General features: G+C 42.7%; 1 long non-coding RNA gene across 1 annotated transcript in view; it reads right to left on the minus strand.

Annotated features, from left to right (window-relative positions):
• Positions 1 to 20,984, minus strand: part of LOC132535797 (uncharacterized) — a 92,625-nt gene that overhangs the window by 69,618 nt on the left and 2,023 nt on the right. Inside the window, exons 3-4 of the long non-coding RNA XR_009547509.1 lie at positions 20,057 to 20,188; positions 15,776 to 15,944 (exon numbers count right to left, since the gene is read on the minus strand). This is a non-coding gene — a long non-coding RNA (uncharacterized LOC132535797). The remainder of the gene's footprint in view (positions 1 to 15,775; positions 15,945 to 20,056; positions 20,189 to 20,984) is intronic.

Raw genomic sequence — 20,984 nt, forward strand, 5'->3', positions numbered from 1 at the left:
CTGGGAGGTGCACAGTGGATTAAGCACTGGATTCTCTTCTCGAGCATGGGGTTCCAAGTTTGATCCCTGCATGTATCAGAGTGACACCTTCCTTTTCTCTCCCTCTTATTAATAAATAAGAAAATAAGTCTTTTAATTTTTGAGTGAAAATTTACAGCCCTGGTCTGCCTAGCTTGAAGTTATTCTGTTTTGCCTGGTGTAACTAAAAGTTCTTTCAGGTGGGGGCAGGGGTAGATAGCATAATGGTTATGCAAAAAGACTCTCATGCCTGAGGCTTCAAAGTCCCAGGTTCAGTCACCTGTACCACCAGAGATGAACAGTGCTCTGATAAAAAAAAAAAATCTTTCAGGTGTTGGAAGCAACACCAAATACCTTCCAAAACAGGTCTGTTGGAGAAAGAACAAGACCAAAATTATGGGAGTATTTTCACTCACTGTGAATTAGCAATGTGAAATTACAATAAAGAAGTATGGTTGCTTCAGAAGTTGTGAAAATGTCTAATTCTCCAATCCTTACATTAGCACCCAACTCCAAATGCAAAAAGAAAGCAGCCAAAGGAAAGACTGTTAAGAGGAAAGAAATCATGTCAATTCAAGGTGACGTCAGGAATACAGGTGAAATATAAAACAAGAAAACATGAACTTCACAAAAAATACATGTATTAGACATTATGTTCACGTATCAGACATTATGTGGGGATTCTAATAAAATTCTAGACAGTGGCCTGAATGTGTGTGAACAACTCCAACAAGTGGACACTCACTACTTCAATTCCAGACTCCTAATTATTAGTAGTACTTGTTCATAGTTTCTCTGAAATCTACCACCCTATAACTTCCATCTAAAGATCCTTGTTTTCCTCTTGGAGTGAAACAGAATTATGTCTTATATCCCGTCTCTCTAAATGTTGTAAAAAGAGCTGGCCTTTTTGCCCCTAATTTTACTCCCTTAGCTAGCCATGCTCACTCATTCTGACTGTTGCTCATATGTCATGATTTATAGCACCATATGACATGACTTCTCTGAAGGAGTTGAGTTGCTCTATGTCCCTCATGAAATATGTTTCCCAGAAGTAAACATAATAAATTGAAGTGTGGTAAGATTATCAAAAGCATAGAACAGTAAGAATACTGTTTCTACTTCAACAGCTGAAGATTTCTTTTTCTTTTTTTTTCTTTTTCATTTTGTAGCCTCATCATTCTTTGGTTTTACTAGTTTCACTAAAATTCCCAGTCTCCCCCCAACACACACACACACACACACACACACACACACACACACACACACACACACACACACCTACTCAGTAAGTTCTCCCTATACCTTCAACTGGTTTTCTAAGGATAAGACACTAAAAACAGTCCCACTGAAATGCCATTTTCATAGAAATGAGCATTTATGCATTTATCTACTCATTTATCCGGCCTTGTTTCAAAAGACACTGGGTTATACATTATTCCAGAGCCAATTCCAGTTTGGAACCGGCTTTGTCACACTCCCTCCTGCCTCCTTGTTCTCCAAGTATTGATAACAAGATCCACTCAGTATGCATCCAGGTTACATAACAAGGTCGATGCTAGGAAAAACAGTCCTGTTCAATAAAGGCGTCGGACCAGATTTGACAGAGATTATAGAGCAATTGTGCTACTAAATTATCTTATCATCCATCCAGTTTCTCCATCTTTTCTACAAGAATGCCATGAAAGCCTTTGAAAAATGCCTTGCAGAAAAACAGAAACTCTATGTCCTCAGAATTCCTTTGATCTACTAGCCTAATAAACATATCACAAAAGAAACCAAAGCCTGTCTGTCATGCTGTCTTTTCTTAGTAAATCCATGCTGGATTTGCGAACTGCAAATTCGTTTGAGAGTCACCTCTTCTCTCTCTGGGAATGCACATACCACCCACTTAATATTCTTAATGGAGAATTAATGTTAAACCCCCTGCTAACACTTGCATCACTTTCCTTCTCTTCATTTTTGTAGAACTGAGACATCTGTCCATTTCCTGCTTTCTGGAAGTTTCATTTCCCACAAATTGAAGCTGATGTCTTGAGGAACTCTTAAAAAATTGCTTTCATACTCTTGGATGTGATTTGTTCCAACCTGAAGACTGGCACTGTTTTAGTTTGCATCCTTGAAGTGGGTGTTGTGGGGGTAGGGGAGAGGAAAGCTCTCCCCCCACCCCCCAGTAATAGCAGTACTATTTTGTAGAAGCACTGAGGAATACTGAGCAAACGAAGGAGACTCAGTCACTGCAGCAGTGAGCCTTCAAATTCACACACCCTTCATCAAGCCTCAGTTCTCACCAGTTCGTTTTTGTTGCATCAGTATTATAGGTCTGTGCTGCTCTTGTGGTTTGTTTTGAGTCCTTGGTTGCAATCTCCTCCCTCCCAGGTTTTCGTTTTTCTTTTCCCATCTGAGTTCTTCAAAGAATACTAACCCCTCACTCGGGTATATTTAGGCTCTTGGATTATTTCCTTCACTGTTAGTAATAGAAGCCTCTTATCCTTTCATATGGATGGCAGCCCTTTATACTGATTTGCAAGTGCTACTCCTTGAAGGTAGATGTATTCACTGGCTTTGATTGCTTTTCCTAAACCCTGATCCCTATTTTCATAGTTTCTGTTACTAATATGGTTGAAAATTAGCCAAAGACCAGAGGACAGGAAGCCACTGAGGGATTCGGAGGTCAACAGGCCAGGAACTAAATTATTCCATTATCAGGATGAAACCTAAACCTTCACGTTAACCTTCCTAATTGCCTGCTTACCTTGTTTTTATACTTTCTAAGTGAACAGGAACAAAGCTACTTGGTACTATTCTCATTAACACTAATGATCAATAAGTGGAAAGAAATTTGCTGATTCTAATATTTTGTTCAACACTGTGTATGCTTAATTTAGAGCTTATTAGGGCATTGCCAGTTTTGCTCATTATCTCCTCGATGAGATGGATGTGTTTCTTAGGCAAGTATTTACCATGAAGCAACAGTGACTGACTCAGTTTTTGTAATTAAGCAAGGCTTTCAGCTATATTTACTGCTGGGGGGTGGGGAAGGAAGAAGCAAGTATTAGCATTTAATACTGACTTGCTGTAGACACTCCCAGGAGAAAGAGATTCTTAGGACAATTTTGGAACTAAATGTCAATGATGAAAGCCTGGGGGCCCAAGGGAACTGCCTAGCATCCTCCTCTAAGTTCTTAAAAATAACTATTTACTTAACGTATTTCGTATAAGAGAGTCAGCCAGTCAGTCAGTCAGTCAGTCAGTCAGTCAGTCAGTCAATCAGATGGGCCAGAGAGAAAGAGAAGCTAGAGCAACACTTGAGTGCATTGAGGTATAGAACCAGGAGCCTCAGGCATGCAAATCCTATACTCTACCTGCAAAACTATTTCACCTAGCCACTGCCTTAAACTCTTTTGAGGTTCTTTCTGTTCATTATAAGGGTGCTCTGAAATCAAATCCCAATACACACTTACAACATGGATAAACCTTGAAAACGGCATGCTCAGTTGAAGGAAATGAGACACAGAACAGAATATGGTGTTTCCATCCAGATGGAATGGCCAGAATCAGGGCGACGAGGGCTGGGGGGTGATGGCTGGGGGTGTGTGGGATTTCTTTTTTTGGAGTGATGAAGGTGTTCTGAAAGTATTTGTGGTAATGACTACACAACTATGTGAATATGCTAAAAGTCACTGAAGGCTCTAAATGGGTGAAGTAGAAGGCATGCGAACTACATCTCAATAAAACTACCTTTGAAAAAAGGCACTCTGTGTACGCAAGGACCCCATTTCCAGTTCGAACTCCCGCTCCCCACCTGCAACAGGGGTGCTTCACAAGTGGCGAAGCAGGTCTGCAAGTGGCTAGCTTTCTCTCTCCCTCTTTCTCCCCCTCCCCTCTCAATTACTCTCTGTCCTATCTAATAAAATAGAAAGAAAAAAAAAAACGGGGGGCAGTGAATGGCCGCTGGAACTGGTGGACGCGTAGTACAGCCCCAGTGATAACCCTGGAGGTAAAAAAAAAAAGAAAAAAAGCAAAAGGACTCTGCTCTCCAGTTGCCATCATCCGCCATTTGTCTTGCTTTGGTGTCTCTAGCAATTGAGTCACTGTCACCTTTTCCATCAAGTCCTACTGCCACCACAAATGACTCTGCTATCCATCCAGTGAGTCCCTTCTTTGGTGTTCTCTTGTCCAGTGACCTTTTCCTCCTTTCCATTCAGCCACCCCTCCCAACCTCCATGACCGCACAGCCCATCCACTCATGTGAATGAAAGAATGCATCCGCACGTGTCTCTCTCAGAATGCAGCTTCTCATAGAGCTGTCATACTCAGTTATTTTGAGTATAACCTTTTCTGGATAAGCAGAGTCTTTCTTTCCATGGACCCCCATTACTTTCTCCCTTATCTACATCCACAACCTCCCTTCCTGCCCTGAAACTCCCTGCTTTCACTGTCTTTGCTTTTCTTGTCTGGCCTGAATTCCATGTCTTGCCACTTCAGCCTTTTATCCTTCTATCTCGACCATCTGGCAAATCTCAACCTGCCTTCAAAGCAACTAATAATAGAATGACACAGTCACAGGTCTGGTCTCCACTGTACTCAGTGCCCTTGGCGTCCTTCCAGAAATCTCTCTAGTACTCTGACATCTCCAGGAGAAGCCTATCTTACACTTCTCCAATCCAACTCTATTTCCAACTCCCACTTAAGTTTCTGTGGGGCAGGAGCTGGCACAGGGCAGCTGGATCCTTGTTCAAGTTTCACAAGGCTGAAGGTAGATGTTGGCTGGTCTGCCTGTGTTCTCATTTGAAGTTTATTCCCTTCCATAATGGCAGAATTCAGCTCCTTGTGGTTATAGGACTGAGGTCCTGTTTTTATGTGTGTGTGTGTGTGTGTCTGTTTTAAATTTTATTTATTTTCCCTTTTGTTGCCCTTGTTGTCTTTTTATTGTTGTTGTAGTTATTATTGTCATCATTGTTGGATAGGACAGAGAGAAATGGAGAGAGGAGGGGTAGACAGAAAGGGGAGAGAAAGACAGACACCTGCAGACCTGCTTCACCGCTTGTGAAGCGACTCCCCTGCAGGAGGGGAGCCGGGGGCTCGAACCATGAGGTCTGTTTTATAGTGTTCTGTTCGTCTATCTGGTTTACTGGCTGTCATCTGAGTTCATTCTGACTTCGTGGAAACAACTATCATGGCCACCTCCCCCTCAGCAGTGAAGAAATCTCTCATTTAATCCTCTTATGCTTCAAGCTCTGATTTCTTCTACTAGCCAGAAAAAAAAGAAAACTTTAAACATTTTTTACATTTTTATTATCTTTGTTTATTTACTGGATATAGACAGCCAGCAATTGAGAGAAAGGGGGACAGAGGGAGTGAGACGGATAGACGTCTACAGCACTGCTTCACCATTTGTGAAGCTTTGCCCCTGTAGGTGGGGACTAGGGGCTTGAACCCAGGACCATGTGCACTGTAACATGTGTGCTCAACCAGGTGCACCACCACCCAGCCCCTAACTTTTAAGAGTTTCATATGAATGAGTTAAGCCCACCTGAATAATCTATTTTAAAGTTAACTGTTCAGGAACCTCAGTTACATCTGCAAATTTCCTCTGACCAGATAACATAATCATGGGAGTTAGCATCTGATAGAAGCCCTCATGGGGCCATCTTAGAATTCTGTCTCCCAAAGTGCTGAAAAATATATTGTTCTTGTATACATTCTTTGGGAATGATCTCATCCTCCTACTCAGCTTTATTTACCAGATCTCTGCTGATGACTCATAAATCTCTAGTTCTTCCCCTAACCTCACTCCGGAGCCTTCAGATGTATATCAACAACACCTACTCTTCATTTGGAGTCCTACACAGGTCTGATTTTGGAGATTGAAAAATGCATTAATTTCTCTCCTAAGATGCCATCATCCAAGGTTCCCTCTTACAGAGAATCGTGCCCGGTGTTACCCTTGGCCTTCCACCCTTTCCTTTTGCCCTCACATGAAAGCAGCATATACCAAAACACCCTGCTCCCAAACTCTCTCCAATCTGCTCTTTAGTCTTTGTTCAAGCTACCTTGTTCGAGCTATAGCTTCCCGATCAGTTTGTCAGCCAGCACTCATGAGTGCTAGGATGGACACTGGGCCTGCTCACTCAATGTCTTTGTAGAGCTCCTTTCAGAAAAACAAAGCATTCCTTAGCGAGGGTTCTGGTTGTGATGTAGATTCCAACAATCAGGTGCACTTACGCAAGATTTAAAAAGAAATGGCATATAGCTAACATGGTGGTGGTGGCAGTGGCGGTGGCGGTGGCAGTGGTGGGTGGTGGTGGTGGTGGGTGGTGGTGATGGGTGGTGGTGGTGGTGGGTGGTGGTGATGGGTGGTGGTAGTGGTGGGTGATGGGTGGTGGTGGTGGTGGTGGCGTTGCCTCTGCTATTGCCTCTGCCAAGAGTGCTCATGGAAGCATTTGGCTCTCAGTGGCAGTTGTAGAGGGAGTCCAAAGTTTAGTTCCCAGCTACCTGAGGGAAAAAGCAAACCCCAAGCATCCACGTTGCTAGCAGTGGCTTCCTGATTTCTGGATCAGTGCAGATGAGGCACAGTCCTGGTGCCAGTAGCCATGGAGGCAGTTTCTTAACATGCCAACTCAATAATCCTAACAGAGAAAGCAGCTCCCTGGAAGTCAAGTTCTGCTGTGTCATCTCCATCTCGGGAGGTTTTCCTGGAAATACAGCCTAGATTTTGTTTCTCCAATTCTTCCCAATCATTTTTAGGCTGTTTCTGTTTATATCAGTTAGGATGGCTTATCTGCAACCAAACTCAAACTACATATATAATTTCTGTTTGTATATTTTAACCACACTGATCAAGAATGATTTTTCTGAAACTCAAATCCAATGGCCCTGCCCACGTTCTAAATCTCTCTGTGTCCCCAACTCTCCACATATAAAGCCCGATGTTTTCACTTTATTTGAAAAATTAAGCATGCTCTGGTCCTCCTAACCTCTGCAGACTCACCTGTACCCAAGTACTCGTTAGCCAAACTCACCTTCCATTCAGGCACCTAAGACAGCCAGTCATTAACTCATGTCTTTGTCTTTGCACTAGCTATTCTTCCTGTATGGGATACGTTTCACCTTATGTTCTAGAAAAACTAAAACAAAACTCAAGTGACCATGTGCAGAAGCAATAGGGATGGGACCAGATGGAGGAAAGAGGCCGAGGTAAACTGTGGATTAGTTCAATATTAGCGGGGCTACATTACAGCAAGGGAGTGGGGCTAGAAAAACCTGCTAATCCTTAAGAATAAAGACACTGAGGTTTCTGAGATCTTCTTTTGCATTTCTATTCAATTAATTAACACTGTTCTAAGCTTTGACTCTATACAAAGCATTATAAAAGGGACTGGGATTTAGAAGGAAGCAAGAGTTTCAGATGGTTAATGGAAACACCAACAAGTAGAGAGAGAAGAGGAAGAATTAAAGAGTTTATGTTTTGAGAGGCGGTGTGATGTGTGGCTTCTCAGCTTGCTTCTGGCCCAAAGTAAAATGGGCCAGTGGTTCATGAATATCAGACAGTGTCCTGTGGTGGAGACAGAACACAGGGTTTTTAGCTTCTCCTCTGCTGCCAAGTAAACTGATCAGGAACCAGTTATTTAACTCCCCTGGGGCCTAGTTTCTTCACCTGTATAAATGGAATTTTTGAGGGAAATGACCTTGAGAACTCTACTGTGTGTATTTTGTTATATTTTAAAAGCGTACAGCATTTCTAACATTTCTCCCAAGTCATCTAACTAAAATGTCCATTTATTCAAAATACACTGTATTTAGAAGGTAAGGACAAAATGGACCAGACAGTGGCACATTCAGTTGAGCACATACCATCTGCAAGGACCTTGGTTCAAGCCCTTGGTCCCCACCAGCAGGGGGGAGCTTACACAAGCAATGGAGCAGTGGTGGAGGTGTCTCTCTCTCTTCCCATCTTCCCTTCTTCCCTTCCCCTCTCAATTTATCTCTGTCCTATAAATTAAAAACATTAAAAATCAAAAAGAAGACAAGGGCAGGGGCTGGGTGGTGGCGCACCTGGTTGAGCACATATGTTACACTGCTCAAGGACCCAGGTTTGAGCCCCCGGTCCCCACCTGCAGTGGGAAAGTTTCTCAAGTGGTAAAGCAGTGTTGCAGGTGTCTATGTCTCTCTCCCTCTCTATCACCCCCTGCCCCCTTGATTTCTGGCTGTCTATATCCAATAAATAAAGGTAATTTAAAAGAAGACAAGGGCATAATCTGAATGAATAAACTATAAACTTTAGTTTCCTAATTCTAAGAGATTGATGAAAATATTGTCTGTTTTGATGACCAGGGACAGTTTATGAGAATGTGCGCTTCCCTCCCCTCACCCCCCATTCTTCAGTTCTTTCAGGATTTATTTATTTATTTATTCACTTATTCACTTATGAAAGAGAGAGAAGGAGGACCAGAGCATCGCTTTGGTGCATGTGATGTTGGGGATAGAACTCAGAACCTCATATTTGAGAGTCCAGTACTTTATCCACTGTGCTACCTCCATGCCATAGCCCTTTCTTTCAGTCTATTTTTTTAAATAGAAATTCTGCATTATCTATTGTCTAGTACAAATGCTAGGCTTTGCCAAAAGAATTTTTAAAAAAATTTTATTATTACTTATTTTCCCTTTTTTTGCCCTTGTTGTTGTAGTTATTGTTGTTGTTGGATAGGACAGAGAGAAATCGAGAGTGGAGGGGAAGACAGAGAGGGGAAGAGAAAGATAGACACCTGCACACCTGCATCACCGCCTGTGAAGTTACTTCCACTGCAGGGGGGAACTGGGGGCAAGAACCAGGGTCCTTACGCTGGTCCCTGCACTTTGCACCATGTGCGCTTAACCTGCTGTGCTACCGCCTGACTCCCCAAAGGAATGTTAAAAAAAAAAAAAAAAAAAAAAACTCAAGTCAGTCTTTTTGCCTGGTTGACAGATGAGTAGCTTTAAATTCTGATTAAGAACTCTTGAAATTTCAACAGGAAGATGTATGAAGGAGCACATAAGAAAGCTTAGAAATGAGAAAAGGCTATCCACTTGAAAGTTCACCTGTTCTCACCATGCAACCAGTACCACCTCAGCATGTTTCACTTCGGACTACGTCCAGAGACGTCAGGAAAGGAATATCAACCCTCCAGCTTCATTGCTCTGGTGAGACCTTTCCTAGCTCATAGGACTCCTTAATTCCACTTTGGGTGGTGTACTTCTTCTTCTTCTTTTTCTTTTTTTTAATATTTATTTTATTTAGTTATTCCCTTTTGTTGCCCTTGTTGTTTTATTGTTGTAGTTATTATTGTCGTTGTCGTTGTTGGATAGGACAGAGAGAAATGGAGAGAGGAGGGGAAGACAGAGAGGAGGAGAGAAAGATAGACACCTGCAGACCTGTTTCACCGCCTGTGAAACAACTCCCCTGCAGGTGGGGAGCCGGAGTTCGAACCGGGATCCTTATGCCGGTCCTTGTGCTTTGCACCACCTGTGCTTAACCCGCTGCGCTACAGCCCGACTCCCGGGTGGTGTACTCCTTAACAAAGCCTCAAAACCTAAGATATAGATCAGGGCCCATGAGACAGGGCACATGTGACAGGGGAAAATACATACCTTAAAGCAAAAAGTACACAATAGTTTGCAGTGAGTCAATAAATGCAGCAAGCAAGTAGAAAGACCTAAAAAGACACCATAAAATCCCCACACCTATGGACATCTAATCTTTGATAAGGGGGCCCAAAGCATTAAATGGAAGAAGGAGGCTCTCTTCAATAAATGGTGCTGGGAAAACTGGGTTGTAACATGCAGAAGAATGAAATTGAACCACTTTATCTCACCAGAAACTAAAATCAACTCCAAATGGATCAAAGACCTGGATGTTAGACCAGAAACAATCAAATACTTAGAGGAAAACATTGGTAAAACACTTTCCCACCTACAACTCAAGGATATCTTTGATGAAATAAACCCAATTGCAAGAAAGACTAAAGCAGAAACAAACCAATGGGACTACATCAAATTGAAAAGCTTCTGCACATCCAAAGAAACTATTAAACAAACAGAGAGACCCCTCACAGAATGGGAGAAGATCTTCACATGCCATACATCAGACAAGAAACTAATCACCAAAATATATAAAGAGCTCAGCAAATTTAGCACCAAAAAAGCAAATGACCCCATCCAAAAATGGGCAGAGGATATGAACAAACATTCATCTCAGAGGAGATCCAAAAGGCTAACAAACATATGAAAAACTGCTCTAGGTCACTGATTGTCAGAGAAATGCAAATTAAGACAACACTGAGATACCACCTCACTCCTGTAAGAATGGCATACATCAAAAAGGACAGTAGCAACAAATGCTGGAGAGGCTGTGGGGACAGAGGAACCCTTTTACATTGCTGGTGGGAATGTAAATTGGTACAGCCTCTGTGGAGAGCAGTCTGGAAAACTCTCACAAGGCTAGACATGGACCTTCCATATGATCCAGTAATTCCTCTCCTGGGGTTATACCCCAAGGACTCCATAACACCCAACCAAAAAGAGGTGTGTACTCCTATGTTCATAGCAGCACAATTCATAATAGCTAAAACCTGGAAGCAACCCAGGTGCCCAACAACAGATGAGTGGCTGAGAAAGCTGTGGTATATATACACAATGGAATACTATATAGCTATCAAGAACAATGAACCCACCTTCTCTGACCCATCTTGGGCAGAGCTAGAAGGAATTATGTTAAGTGAGCTAAGTCAGAAAGATAAAGATGAGTATAGGATGATCCCACTCATCAACAGAAGTTGAGAAAGAAGATCTGAAAGGGAAACTAAAAGCAGGACTTGACTAAATTGAAAGTAGGGCACCAAAGTAAAAGCCCTGCGGTGAGGGGTAGACATGCAGCTTCATGGGCCGGTGGGGGTGGTAGTGGGTGGGAGGGATGGGTCACAGTCTTTTGGTGGTGGGAATGGTGTTTATGTATACTCCTAGTAAAGTGTAGTCATATAAATCACTAGTTAATTAATATGATAGGGGGAAACTTAATTGTATGTCTCAAAAGTTTTTAAAACACAGACTGAGTCTTTTTATGATATAGGCTGTGTATTTGATATGTGGACTCTCTCAAAAGCCTAGACCACTATGCAGCTATCAAGAACAATGAACCCACCTTCTCTGACCCATCTTGGACAGAGCTAGAAGGAATTATGTTAAGTGAGCTAAGTCAGAAAGATAAAGATGAGTATGGGATGATCCCACTCATCAACAGAAGTTGAGGAAGAAGATCTGAAAGGGAAACTAAAAGCAGGACCTGACCAAGTAGGGCACCAAAGTAAAAACCCTGTGGTGAGGGGTAGACATGCAGCTTCCTGGGCCAGTGGGGGGTGGGAGTGGGTGGGAGGGATGGGTCACAGTCTTTTGGTGGTGGGAATGGTGTTTATGTACACTCCTAGCAAAATGTAGACATATAAATCACTAGTTAATTAATATGAGAGGGGAAAAATTAATTGTATGTCTCGAAGTTTTTTAAAACACAGACTGAATCTTTTTAATATATAGGCTGTGTAATTGATATGCAGACTCTCTCAAAAGCCTAGACCAAGTAGATCAGAAGCAACCAATAGCACAGCTATATACAAGATACTGGGTACTGTACAGCAAACCCTAACAAAAGGACTTTTCAAAGTTAACCCAATTACCAAATAATGTGAAGATAACATTAACTATCGATTGTCTTTTGGAACCCTAAGACAGCAGGAACCTCACATCTCCACTATAGAGCCTCTACTTCCCCCAGTCCTGGAACCTTAGGATAGGGCCCACTTTCCCATATGCCTCTCCCAATCCATATCAAATAATATTGCATCTGCCGATCACAACCTAATCAACACAACGATTGCCACCTCAACATGCTTCACTTCAGACTGTGTCCAGAGACTTCACGTGTGGAATGACAACCCTTCAGCTTCCTTACTCGGGTGAGACTTTTCCTTTCATAGTATACTCTAATTCCATCTCAGGAGGTTCACTTTCTAACAAAGTCCCAAAACCTAGATATACACCAGTTTCTGTGAGAGAGAGCATATGTTCACACGTATCCATAAACTACTGCAAAATATATACCTGAAAGCAGAAGTACACTAGAGTATGCAGTGAGTATCCCCCTAACAATTCCTCTCCACTATTCCAACCTTTGGGTCCATGATTGCTCAACAATTTGTTTGGCTTCGTATGTTAACTCTCTTTTTAGTCACCAGGTTCCAGACACCATCAGGATGCCGGCCAGGCTTCCCTGGACTGAAGACCCCACCAATGTGTCCTGGAGCTCCGCTTCCCCAGAGACCCACCCTACTAGGGAAAGAGAGAGGCAGACTGGGAGTAGGGACCAACCAGTCAACACCCATGTTCAGTGGGGAAGCAATTATAGAAGTCAGACCTGCCACCTTCTACAACCCACAATGACCCTGGGCCCATACTCCCAGAGGGATAGAGAGTGGGAAAGCCATCAGGGGAGGGGGTGGGATATGGAGATTGGGTGGTGGGAATTGTGTGGAGTTGTACCCCTCCTACCCTATGGTTTTGTTGATTAATCCTTTCTTGAATAAAAATAAAATAAAATAAATAAAGAGTTTAATCACACACACACAAAAAAGCCTAGACCAAGTAGATCAGAAGCAACCAATGTCACAACTATATATAAGATACTGGGTACTATACAGCAAACCCTAACAAAAGGACTTTTCAAAGTTAACCCAATTACCAAATAATGTGATGATAACATTAACTATCGATTGTCTTTTGGAACCCTAAGACAGCAGGAACCTCACATCTCCACTATAGAGCCTCTACTTCCCCCAGTCCTGGAACCCTAGGATAGAGTCCACTTTCCCGTATGCCTCTCCCAATCCATATCAAATAATATTGCATCTGCCGATCGCAACCTAATCAACGCAACGATTGGCACCTCAACATGCTTCACTTCAGACTGTGTCCAGAGACTTCATGTGTGGAATGACAACCCTTCAGCTTCATTACTCGGGTGAGACCTTTCCTTTCATAGTATTCTCTTAATTCCATCCCAGGTGGTTCACTTTCTAACAAAGTCCCAAAACCTAGATATACACCAGTTTCTGTGAGAGAGATCATATGTTCACACGTATCCATAAACTACTGCAAAATATATACCTGAAAGCAGAAGTACACTAGAGTTTGCAGTGAGTACCCCCCTAACACTTCCTCTCCACTATTCCAACTTTTGGGTCCATGATTGCTCAACAATTTGTTTGGCTTCATATGTTAACTCTCTTTTCAGCCACCAGGTTCCAGACACCATCAGGATGCTGGCCAGGCTTCCCTGGACTGAAGACCCCACCAATGTGTCCTGGAGCTCCGCTTCCCCAGAGACCCACCCTACTAAGGAAAGAGAGAGGCAGACTGGGAGTATGGACCAACCAGTTCCATCATGTTCAGCGGGGAAGCCCATGTTCAGCGGGGAAGCAATTACAGAAGCCAGACCTTCCACCTTCTACAACCCACAACGACCCTGGGTCCATGCTTCCAGAGGGATAGAGAATGGGAAAGCTATCAGGGGAGGGGATGGGATATGGAGATTGGGTGGTGGGAATTGTGTGGAGTTGTACCCCTCCTATGGTTTTGTTAATTTATCCTTTCTTTCTTTCTTTTTTTTTTTTTTTCCTCCAGGGTTATTGCTGGGCTCGGTGCCTGCACCATGAATCCACCGCTCCTGGAGGCCATTTTTCCCCCTTTTTGTTGCCCTGGTTGTTGCAGCCTCGTTGCGGTTATTATTGCCATTGTTGACGTTGCTTTGTTGTTGGATAGGACAGAGAGAAATGGAGAGAGGAGGGGAAGACAGAGAGAGAGGGGAGAGAAAGATAGACACCTGCAGACCTGCTTCACCACCCGTGAAGCGACTCCCCTGCAGGTGGAGAGCCGGGGGCTCGAACCGGGATCCTTACGCCAGTCCCTGCGCTTTGCGCCACGTGCGCTTAACCCACTGCGCCACCACCCGACTCCCAATTTATCCTTTCTTAAATAACAAATAAATTAATAAAAAGACACCATAAAGTACCTAATCAAATAGTTTCTACTTAGACCTAGACACCCTCCTCACCTACTTCCTATTTCACTTCCCTCAATCACTCCAGAGCTAACCTTGTCAGACAAAGGACTACAAACGGTGAAAAAGGCAAGAGACTGGCATACTTTAATGACAACTCTTTTTTTAATGATTATTTATTTATTGGAAATACAGGAGAGAAAGAACCAGACATCACTCTAGTACATGTGCTGCTGGGGATCGAACTCAGGACCTCATGCTTGAGAGTCTAATGCCTTAGCCACTGCACCACCTCCCAGACCACTAATGATGACTCTTTAGTCACTACCAAGCCATCCCATCACCTGGGACCCTAGTCAGGGAGTCCTGAAATTCCCGCACAGACATGATGGACCAAAACCTTTAACAGATCCCTCTCTCCACTGTCACTGGTCATCTCCATCAGGAACAACATAATGGACCCCTATGTGGGCCACTATAGGACCTTGCCCTCAATGTGGATCAACAATGGTAGGGACTGCTCCAATTTTTGAAGGGAGGTTGGACAACATACTCTACCACCCAAGGAAGATGGGTCCTGAAATTAGTGCAGTCTGGAATGTTCCTAGCTGTGACCACAGAATGGAGCTCAGACCTACAGGGATACAGAGGTTACACGGACTCCTGTGCTGAATATGGGTCCCAGATCAAATTGATGGGATTTACAATTAACATTATTTATAGACTTTTCCCATATTTGGGAGCTACTCTCTTCCCTGATCCAGCTTTCTAGTCCCTTTTCCAACTATGACACCATCTCCCCAGACAATAACCTAGGTCCACCTGCATATTAGCTGTCAGGCTCAGACAAAAACTAATATAGTCATGGGCCCCTTGGAATATACCTAAAATAGACCTACTATCTTTTTCCAAAACAGAGACCCCAAATCTTCATCTGCAATATTCTTGCCTTTAGGTTCATGAGTAGTCAACAATTTGTTCTGCTTTCTATCTTAACTCTTGTTCAGCCACCAGGTTCCAGATGCTACCATGATGCCAGCCTGACTTCCCTGGGCAGACGACCTCACCAATGTCCTGGAGCCCCGCTTCCCCAGATCCCTGCCCCACTAGGGAAAGAGAGAGACAGGCTGGAAGTATGGATCAACCTGCCAATGCCCATGTTCAGCGGAGAAGAAGCAATTACAGAAGTCAGACCTTCCACCTTCTGCACTCCATAATGATCCTGGGTCATCCATACTCCCAGAAGGATAAAGAACAGGAAAGCTTTCAAGGGAGGGGAGGGGATACGGAACTCTGGTGGGAATTTTGTGCAATTGTACCGTTCTTATCCTATGGTCTTGTCAATATTTCCATTTTATAAATAAAATTAAAACACTCAAGTCAGTCTTTTTGCCTGACTGATAAATGAGTGGTTTTAAATTTTGAACCCAGATTGTTTAAGAACTCTTGAAATTTCAACAGGAAGGAGATGTATGAAGGAGCACAAAAGCAGGCTTAGAAATGAGAAAAAGAGCTAGCCACTTGAAAGTTCACCTGTTCTCACCATCACCATGGTGTCTTTTCTTTGTAAGCAAGTGTGTAGTGCTTGCAAGAATTGGGCAGTAATGCTAGCAGTTGTAACAGATAAGCCTGAAAATGCAGTCGCTTAATTCAAAGTAATTTCTTATTCACCAAAAGCACAATTGGTGTCAGGCAAGAAGATGGTAGCAGCTGTCTGCATGCTCCTGCCTCCTGGGATCATTTCAGGAGCCCAGGCTGACAGAGACACTGGCTACCCTCCACACCTGACTCCCAAGTTCACCGTGAGGGTCAACATCCAGGGGACAAAAGCTTCTTCACTCTGAGGAAGGAAAGAGGGAAAAGGCCTCCCTGTGTGAGATGCTTGGGAATCCCTTCCACCCACTGCAGCAACCAGATCTCAGGGTTACAGGACTGCAGGGGTGAGTGAGAGAGGCACACACTCCAGAGATATGCGAGACGTGTGCCAAGGATGAGAAAAGGTGGCTCTTGATTACCATGTAGTGCTTTCCTGCCTCATCCAGGGATATTGATTCTGTCTAGCTGTTCCCTCTCGATTCACTCCCTCATGTCTGTAACTGCTGACAAAATACTTCAGAGGTGATTCCTATTTGCCATGAGCAGTTAAAAATATTTTTAGAGTAGTGCGATTCATCAGATAGGCGTCCAATTTTTATGATGCAACCTTTGGGGTTCTCTGGGTGCTCTAATTCTTTTTTTTTTCTTTCTTGCATAGTTCATTTATTTTTGGGGGGAGGGTGGGTTGGAGTGGGGACAGGTAGACCAGACCACTGCTTTGCTTGGACATATGTAGTATAGGGAATGCAACCCAGGGTGTCACTCATCGAAGTCCTGGGCTCTGCTCACTGAGGCACCTCTCTGACCACATATGTACTGGAATTCCTAACTCAGTCTTACTACAGTAAGTTTGTTGGTAGAGCCCAGACAAGGGTCAGATGCCACTCCAGGCTGTACATACAGATTTAGTTTCATGTTCATAGGGCTAGGAATATTACCCTCCTAATGTTACCGGATTTAATGAGGTTAGTACTAAGAAGAGGTTAAGTTGCCTGTACATCATTTCTTTCATAAAATGCTATCCCAGGGGACTGAGCAATGGACCACCCCCTTAAGTACGCATTACCATCCTCAAGGACCAGGGTTGGAGCCCTGACTCCCCACCTGCTGTGGGGGGATGCTTTGTGAGTGGTTGTGAGGATGTGTTTGAGCTCCACAGGGCTCACAAAGCACCCTGCATTCCTGATACTATGGCCTATCTACATAATCATTCTTTTGCCTGAAAGATCTCCACCCATTCCATTCCTTTGATCTATCTTCTTTCTACCCTCAAGACCCTCCCTGTCTGCAGGGTGGTATTAATCCTACCAGTTAAAACCCTTGCAACAATTGCTAAGGAAGTTTCTACCTCCCCAGCCCCCTTTTACCTGTCTCTGCCCCTTTCCTAGCCATTCCCGTTTCGGACTTGCCACTTTCGGGTCTGCCCTTTAAAAGCCTTGGCTCTCTGATCAATAAAGATATTGCACTGCCTCGCACGCCATCTCCCCCCTTGCATCACTGAGTGAGTAGCAGCCCAGGCTGGCTCTGATCGAGCTCTCTCCAACCCAGAGAGTACGCACCCAGGAAGAGGCACCCCCACGCTAGCCCGGCAAGTGGTGAAGCAAGTCTGCTTGGGTTTATCATTCTCTCTCCCTCTGTATATCCCTCTCCCCTCTCTCACTTTCTGTCCTGGCTATTACAAAAAATACAAAGAAATAATAAAATGATCACAATTGCTGGTTTTCCAAACTTTTCGGTTAGAATCACAGATTTATCTGGTATAGAGCCATGCCTCTCAAAGTGTGGTCCCTGGACCAGCAGCAACATCTGGGATCTTGGTAGAAATGCAGATTCTCAGGCCTCAACTCAGGCCTGCTGACTCAGAAGCTCTGGAGTTATGGCCCAGCAATCTATGTTCTCACAAGTCCCCTAGAGAATAAAACAACTCGACGAGTTGAGTTAGACTACTGCTGCAGTATCTCACTTCAAGGATCAGGTCAGAAGAATATATTTTGAAATGGTTTTGTTGAAAACATACTGACTCTCTGTCTGATACTGCTGTGAGCTAAGAATGCTATAGGAAACTGCTAGAATGAAAAGATTGCTAAGAGCCCGCGGAGGTCATGAGGGCAAAGAGTTTCCAAAGGTGTTAGTCACTGGAAATCTCGGATTCTCAGAAGCATCTTTATGGATTTCTTCAAATAAAATCTATTCATATATTTGACTAGTGACTTTTCCTCTGACCATCCAAGGTCTGTCTGAAGAAGACTATACTCTGTCATCAAGAGAAAATGGTTCTACAGTCTTAGGATAGAAGCAGTCTCTTCATCATCTTTGTATCTGTTCACTCAGGAGAAAAATAATCCCTTTGTACAATTTATCCTAGATACTGTTTAAGAATACTGACTGTCAGGAGTCGGGCAGTAGCGCATCGGGTTAAGAGCATGTGGCGCAAAGCACAAGGACCTTGTAAGGATCCCGTCTCAAGCCCCGGGCTCCCTACCTGGCAGGGGAGTCATTTCACAAGCGGTGAAGCAGGTCTGTAGGTGTCTGTCTTTCTCTCCCCCTCTTTGTCTTCCCCTGCTCTCTTCATTTCTCTCTGTCCTATCCAACAACAACAGCACCAATAACTACAATAATAAAACAACAAAGGCAACAAAAGGGAATAAAAAAAATTAAAGGGAGTCGGGCAGTAGTGCAGCGGGTTAAGCGCACGTGGTGCAAGGCACAAGGACCAGCTTAAGGCCCCCGGCTCCCCACCTGCAGGGGAGTCGCTTCATAAGCGGTGAAGCAGGTCTGCAGGTGTCTATCTTTCTCTCCCCCTCTCTGTCTTCCCCTCCTCTCTCCATTTCTCTCTGTCCTATCCAAGAACGATAACATCAAGAACAATAATAACTACAACAATAAAACAACAAGGGAAACAAAAAAGAGAATAAATATCTTTAAAAAAAAGAATACTGACTGCCTTATGTACACAACCAGTCTTCAGCAGTTGAGGGTTTTACTTCCCAAATATTACTTCCAGCTCCTTTAAAAGAGGAAGGCCCATGGAGACGGCATATTCTATTTTTCAAAATGTCTATGAAAGATCTTAGTTACTGCAGATTGACCTTTTCAATGACTAACTTGAGGCTTCTCAACCTCGGCTCTATTGACATTTGGAGCTGAATAATTATTTGTCGTGGGAGCTGTCCTGTACATCGCAGCAAAATCACACACACACACACCCACACCCACACACACACACACTGCAGTGACAAACTAAAATGTCTCCAGATACAGAAATGTCCCCTGGAGTCTGCAAAATCGCCTGGGTGGGGAATTGAAGCTCTAACATATTAAAAAAAAAAAAAAAAAGAGAGAGTAATCTTCCTACTTATTATTCAAAGCTATGGAAACAGGCTTCAAGAAAGAGCATGTGATCCACATTTCTCTTTAGCTCATAGTTGAGGACTCTGGCAGTGACAGCTCTATCTATTCTGAAATGATTCAGTTCACAAATTCACATTATTTTAGGCCAGGTTTCCCCTTGGAACAACTTTATCTTTGGAGATACCAATTCACAGACTATAAGATTTTTTAAATATATACTGCCATCTATGGTGATTCAGCACTTTTATGGTGATCCATTAAAAGGTGTTGTTATTTAGTAATTTTCTAAATAATACAGAGACAATTTAGGGGAACCCTGTATATGCCCATAATATACTACTAGCACTAATTGAAGGCTTTTTAAAAATATAAATGTACATCATCAAAATCTTTTTAAATTATCTTCAACCTGCACCAAAATAAAGTATAATAATGGCCTTTGTTACATCCTACCTCAAGATTCCATCCCTAGAAAGTCATTGTTCCTGAAACTTTCTTCCTGAAAGAATACACAAATTGTGTATTCTAAAGAATACACAAGTAATTCTACTTCTTGATAGTTTTTATTTTTACTGTCAACATACATGAATTTAGTATAATTTCAACATCTTCTCACTTCTCCACATTCTCAAAATAAACATACTTCCAAGTTTTCCTTAAATCATCAGTGTTTTATGATGTGTCTACAGCGTACCCTGGGGTCCCCTCTATTACTGTCCCAGTGGGACAAGCTTTAAACACTCTTTTTTTTCTTTTTTTTTTTTCCATTTAATGGTATATTAAGAGGGAGAAGAGATAACAAACAGCATATGGTCATCACACGCTTGACAGGGAACCCAAACTATTTTTGAAAATCTTAATAAGATCATGTAAAAATTTTCTCAAAATATTATTGTTTGGAGGTAAAATGCCTTAAACACCTTCAAATCTTAACCCTTAACACAAATGAAAGCTAGGAACTTTTCTTTATTTCTTCCTTTATTTTTAATTTTAAAAAACACGTACCTTCCTTTCAGCTGGAACTGCTACCTTCCAGTAATTCTTCAAAATGACCAGTGCAGTAGATAAGCCTCTGCTATATGTTCTCTAGGCTTTTGGAAATCATGGAGTTATTCCTTTGGCCACACACATTCGAATCTACAAGAAAAGTGGTATATTGTCGACATCAAGTGACTGAGCACTGCTCAAAAAGGAACAAATGTTGCCATGGCAAAACTAGAGGAGTCTACAGTGTCACCCAGCATGGACTTGGCCCTGTTGTAAACAAACAAGTTAAAGGCAACATCCTTGCCAAGAGAATTAATGTGTCTGTTGAGCATCTTAAGCAGTCTAAGCTTCCTGCATCCTGAAACAAGTAAAGGGAAATGATCAGACAAAGGAAGCCAAAGAGAACTCAATACTGGGGCCTCACCGAAGCACCAACCTGGGGCCTCCACTCAGAGAAGCACTTTGTGAGAACTGAGAGGCCTGACCAGCAGAGACCTATTCCCTGGCGTGATAAGTATAAAGAAAAGATAAAACCTCTGGATTGTGAAAGGAAAAGTGAAGAGAATCAAGTATAAAGTCTGATCTTTTCCATTAAAAAAATGTGTGTGCTGTTGATGGACGTGGTATAGAACTATACCCTTGTAATCTTATAAGCCATTACTGAATCACAAAAAAATTTTTAATAGTTTTTGTGCGATTATTAATATGCAAGAAATTAGAATTTTAAAAGGCCACATAACAAAAGCAAAAGATTAAAAAGATACCCTATTAACATGACAGATGCAGAAGCTACTAGGTGAGAAGAAACATGTATATAACAAAGCCCATAATTTGGAAATTGTGAGAATCAAAGTCAAGCAGTTAATTACTCACAAAGACAGCGACAGTGCTCCTTTTGTCTTTCACCGTGAAGCACAATTAGCACTTAATACTAAGACTGGGGAAT

This window comes from Erinaceus europaeus, chromosome X, assembly GCF_950295315.1.
Source record: "Erinaceus europaeus chromosome X, mEriEur2.1, whole genome shotgun sequence".
In the NCBI taxonomy this organism is placed as follows: Eukaryota; Metazoa; Chordata; class Mammalia; order Eulipotyphla; family Erinaceidae; genus Erinaceus; species Erinaceus europaeus.